The sequence below is a fragment of the Oncorhynchus mykiss genome, chromosome 11 (genome assembly GCF_057628025.1).
Source record: "Oncorhynchus mykiss isolate SJ-2025 chromosome 11, ASM5762802v1, whole genome shotgun sequence".
NCBI classification, from domain to species: Eukaryota; Metazoa; Chordata; class Actinopteri; order Salmoniformes; family Salmonidae; genus Oncorhynchus; species Oncorhynchus mykiss.
Genome location: NC_143032.1, coordinates 53,789,001 through 53,795,000, shown reverse-complemented (window position 1 = coordinate 53,795,000; position 6,000 = coordinate 53,789,001). Strand labels below are relative to the sequence as shown.

General features: G+C 41.5%; 1 protein-coding gene across 5 annotated transcripts in view; it reads right to left on the bottom strand.

Moving 5' to 3' along the window:
* The window catches only part of cux2b (cut-like homeobox 2b), a 130,877-nt gene that overhangs the window by 41,784 nt on the left and 83,093 nt on the right, over positions 1–6,000 (bottom strand). The window lies entirely within an intron of this gene.

The following is a 6,000-nucleotide window of genomic DNA, read 5'->3' as shown; positions in this document are numbered from 1 at the left end:
CTGATGAACGAGTGCTGAATGGGGGTTCAGAGGCACAGCTGACAGAGAGGAAACCATAAGCTCGCTGTTTGCAATGAACAGTAAGAACAAGGGAAAACGCGACTCTGAACAGCCAGCATCTGATGGCAAGCGTCTCTAGACAAATTGGTGACATTGAATTGAGACCTATTGTGTGTTCCAGAACGGTCTGTAATAATACTACTAATAATAATGACCAAACAATGACATCCATTTCCACTATCAGCTGTCAGTAGTAATCTCCCCTGGGGGACACAGGTCTCCAATAAGTAAGACGATGATAGGTTTTAACTCATCACGTTAACAAAACAACAAGACTACTTCCTGCGAACAGGGCTGGCTGTGACAGCACTATCAGCAGTGAAGCAGTCCCTTCCCCTCCCCACCAGTACGACATATCATTTGTCCTGTCAGATTTTCCTCTTTCACTCATCTTATCGAGGCTGCTGGAAAAAAGCAAACTGCAGAACAAATAAAATAAATAAAATAAGGGGAACTGTAGAGAGCAGTGAATGATGTGGCTGCTAGGAGAGGGAGACAGCACAGAAACTCATCACATTCTCATCCCCAGCTAAACATACGAGCACATTTGAACAAAACATAATAAAACCTGTGTGTGTGTGTGTGTGTGTTTCAAAAGGGGGTGGTGGTTGTTGGAGGTTGATAATCAGCAGGGGCTTATTGTAGAGTACATTGACTCTAATAGGAGCCGGCTCTGCGGTTGTATGCTGCTCTCTGCTCCCACTGTGAGGAGAGTTTTACATAATTAATGACTGTTGATGTTTCCCAGGTAATCGCCCGGCAAATTCACTCCAGACTCGGCTGCCACCGTCGGCGGTTCCGCTGAGAATAAGCGACACTGGAACAGACAGCTTACATTACAGGCATAAACAAGGCAATTTTGTACAGTGTCTTCAGACATTAACGTGAGCTGTTCAGGGCCATGATTCAAGTTCCTTCAGAGAAATACTGGGAGAGAGAGAGATTGTCTCTGTCTTGTAACCTACAGAGGATTTGAGATTGATGCTACTAAAGCCTGTGCTTGTGTGTATCACATATTCTGTAAGAAGTATAGAGCTAGATAAAGGCACAGCAGCTATTCCAGGAAACAATGAGGAAACCAAATGTATTATCATTTATACAGACTGCTGAAGATGTCCATTTGAGCATGTGTGTGTTGGAGTAAATGGTGCATTAAAAACAAAAAAACAAAGTTTTAAGTGAGAATAGGCATTGGTCTGAAGTCGAAAAAGAAAGGAAATTCACATGAGCACCACAATGCCGATTCCACCCATGCTCCACCAAGGTTTTCAAGCACACAGCTTTGACCTATTACAGTAGCTATGTTGGTATTGTACTTCAAACTATGTGTAGGCAGGTTGCTTAGGATTCAAACCTTCACAAACAGCCTAATTCATACTCTTAGAAGAGCTGCTTCCACAATAATGTGATCTGTACAGGATACAAGGAAAAGTATTGGATTCTTCACACACCACAGTAAGACATTATCCCATTACGCTACTTTTCATGATTTTTTAGAATTAAATGAAAGCAAGCTATGCTTTTATACTTACGAGACCATCAGGCTTGATTGGGCTGTTTTGTCTTGTAATAATGTGGTGCATGCATCTATTTCCTTAAACCTTTATTTTAGCAATATATTTAATAAAACAAAAAAAATCTATAATGGTACTTGAATTAATTATTGCATTAAAGATGGTGACGCAACAACAATACACATTTACAATAAGCCTATATCTAAAAATACATACGCCTAGGGGTGTGGCGAGTAGTCAGACAAAACAAGCATGGTAACGGATATGGGCAATTTTCTAGATACAATTATGATTTGAGAACTTTTTAAATGATCTGATTTTTTTCCATTTTTTTTCAGGTGCCAGCAAGCATATTTCTCATGTCAGTCACAGAGTTCCTAAACCATACTGTACTGTCTTTGAGTCAGTCATGTGAGTGGTCTTAATAAATAAATGGTCTAGTTTGCCTGTCTGTAAAGAGAAGGGCACGTTGATCCTGCTGCTCTGATTGGATGGAGTGGAGCTGTTTTTTTCAGGTCCACTCGCTTCATAATTTCACCCGATCACTTTTCCTCACATGTTTTCAGTCTTGATCATTTAGATTGCTGCTGCCTGCTACTATGATAAATCACACTACGCGGATGTTTGCTATCAATGTGCATAATATCTAACAAGTAGGGCAAGAGAAGGAAAATTGAGGAAACGCTAATGTGCATTCTGACAGAGTGATAACAAACTTAGCTGCCACTGCAAATTGAAGACACACACACCCACCCACCCCTCCACGCACCTCTCCTAATCTGCAGCTTTTTTTGCAGTGAGAATGTGCAGGGAGGTATTTTGCCAACATCTATTTAGGCATATCAAAACACTTCAGTTTAGGGATACGATTATGGTCATGTTGGCACACCCCTAATACAGCCAAATGAGATATACATACACACCACATGGCCAAATGTGTGTGAATACCCCTTCAAATGATTTCAGCCACACCCATTGCTAACAGGTGTATAAAAACGAGAACACAGCCATGAAATCTCCATAGACAAACATTGGCAGTAGAATGGTCCGTACTGAAGAGCTTAGTGACTTTCAATGTGGCACTGTCATTGGATGCCACCTTTCCAACAAGTCAGTTAGTCTAGCAAGATGGCGCCGACAGAGATGGTCGCCTCGCTTCAGGTCCTTAGGAAACTATGCAGTTATTAGTTTTTTTATGTATTATTTAATGTACAGTTGAAGTCAGAAGTTTACATACACTTAGGTTGGAGTCATTAAAACTCCTTTTTCAACCACTCCACAAATGTCTTGTTAACAAACTATAGTTTTGGCAAGTCGGTTAACAATTGTTTACAGACAGATTATTTCACCACAATTCCAGTGGGTCAGAAGTTTACATAGTTTTGAGAATAATAGAAAACAATAGTTTTGAGAATGACACAAATATACATTTTCACAAAGTCTGCTGCCTCAGTTTGTATGATGGAAATTTGCATATACTCCAGAATGTTATGAAGAGTGATCAGATGAATTGCAATGAATTGCAAAGTCCCTCTTTGCCATGCAAATTAACTGAATCCCCCAAAAAAACATTTCTACTGCATTTCAGCCCTGCCACAAAAGGACCAGCTGACATCATGTCAGTGATTCTCTCGTTAACACAGGTGTGAGTGTTGACGAGGACAAGGCTGGAGATCACTCTGTCATGCTGATGGAGTTCGAATAACAGACTGGAACCTTCAAAAGGAGGGTGTTGCTTGGAATCATTGTTCTTCCTCTGTCAGCCATGGTTACCTGCAAGGAAACGCGTGCCGTCATCATTGCTTTGCACAAAAAGGGCTTCATAGGCAAGGATATTGCTGCCAGTAAGATTGCGCCTAAATCAACCATTTATCGGATCATCAAGAACTTCAAGGAGAGCGATTCAATTGTTGTGAAGAAGGCTTCAGGGCACCCAAGAAAGTCCAGCAAGCACCAGGACCTTCTCCCAAAGTTGATTCAGCTGCGGATTGCAGAGGTCTTGAAAAAGAAGGGTCAACACTGCAAATATTGACTCTTTGCATCAACTTCATGTAATTGTCAATAAAAGCCTTTGACAATTATGAAATGCTTGTAATTATACTTCAGTATTCCATAGTAACATCTGACAAAAAATATCTAAAGACACTGAGGCAGCAAACTTTGTGAAAATTAATATTTGTGTCATTCTCAAAACTTTTGGCCACAACTGTACATTAAGTTGACTGTGCCTTTAAACAGCTTGGAAAATTCCATAAAATTATGTCATGGTTTTAAACACTTCTGATAGGGAATTGACAGAAATTTGAGTCAATTGGAGGTGTACCTGTTGATGTATTTCAAGGCATACCTTCAAATTCAGTGCCTCTTTGCTTGACATCATAGGAAAATCTAAAGAAATCAGCCAAGACCTCAGAAACAAATGTAGACCTCTACAAGTCTGGTTCATCCTTGGGAGCAATTTCCAAACGCCTGATGGTACCACGTTCATCTGTACAAACAATAGTACCTAAGTATAAACACCATGGCCATACCACTCAGGAAGGAGACGCGTTCTGTCTCCTAATGATGAACGTACTTTGGTGCGAAAAGTGCAAATAAATCCCAGAACAACAGCAAAGCACCATGTGAAGATGCTGGAGGAAACAGGTGCAAAAGTATCTATATCCACACTAAAACGAGTCCTATATCGACATAACCTGAAAGGCCGCTCAGCAAGGAAGAAGCCACTGCTCCAAAACCGCCATAAAAAAGACAGACTACGGTTTGCAACTGCACATGGGGACAAAGATCATACTTTTTGGAGAAATGTCTTCTGGTCTGATGAAATAAAAATGTAACTGTTTGGCCATAATGAACATCGTTATGTTTGGAGGGAAAAGGGGTAGGCTTGCAAGCCGAAGAACACCATCCCAACTGTGAAGCACGGGGGTGGCATCATCATGTTGTGGGGGTGCTTTGCTGCAGGAGGGACTGGTGCACTTCACAAAATAGATGGCATCATGAGGCAGGACAATTATGTGGATATATTGAAGCAACATCCCAAGACATCAGTTAAAGTTAAAGTTAAAGCTTGGCCGCAAATGGGTCTTCCAAATGGACAATGACCCCAAGTATACTTCCAAAGTTGTGGCAAAATGGCTTAAGGACAACAAAGTCAAGGTATTGGATTGGCCATCACAAAGCCCTGACCTCAATCCCATAGAAAATTTGTGGGCAGACTTGAAAATGCGTGTGCGAGAAAGGAGGCCTACAAACCTGACTCAGTTACACCAGCTATGTCAGGGGTGAATTGGGCCCATTCCTCATCTTATTGTGGGAAGCTTGTGGAAGGCTACCCGAAACGTTTGACCCAAGTTAAACCATTTAAAAGGCAATGCTACCAAATACTAATAGAGTGTATGTAAACTTCTGATCCACTGGGAATGTGATGAAAGAAGTACAAGCTGAAATAAATAATTCTCTCTACTATTATTCTGACATTTCACATTCTTAAAATAAAGTGGTGATCCTAACTGGCCTAAGACAGGGAATTTTTACTTAAATGTCAGGAATTGTGAAAAACTGAGTTTAAATGTATTTGGCTAAGGTGTATGTAAACTTCTGACTTCAACTGTTTTGTTAGACTACTTGTTAGATATTATAGCACTGTCGGAACTAGAAGCACAAGCATTTCGCTATACTTGCATTAACATCTGCTAACCATGTGTTTGTGACCAATAAAATGTGATTTGATTTGAAATTTCTGCCTTGCTAGAGCTGCCCCGGTCAACTGTAAGTGCTGTGAAGTGTAAAGTGGAAATGTCTGGGAGGAACAACGGCTTACCTTCGAAGTGATAGGCCAAATAAGCTCACAGAACGGGACCACCGAGTGCTGAAGCACGTAAAAATGGTCTGTCCTCGGTTGCAACACTCATTACCAAGTTTCAAACTGCCTTTGGAAGCAACGTCAGCACAATAACTGTTTGTCGGGAGCTTCATGTAATGGGTTTCCATGGCCAAGCAGCCGAGCAGCAGCACACATGCCTAAGATCACCATGCGTAATGCCAACTGTAAAGTTTGGTGGAGGAGGAATACTGGTCTGGGGCTGTTTTTCATGGTTCGGGCTAGGCCCCTTTGTTCCACTGAAAGGAAATGTTTACGGTACAGACGATTAAGTGCTTCCAACATTGTGGCAACAGCTTGGGGAAGGACCTTTCCTGTTTCAGCATGACAATGCCCCCATGCACAAAGCGAGGTCCATACAGAAATGGTTTGTCGAGATCGGTGTGGAAGAACTTGACTGGCCTGCACAGAACCCTGACCTCAACCCCACGAACACCTTTGGGATTAATTGGAATGCCGACTGCGAGTCAGACCTAATCGCCTAACATCAGTGCCCGACTAAGTCCTCGCAGCAATGTTCCAACATCTAGTGAAAAGCTTTCC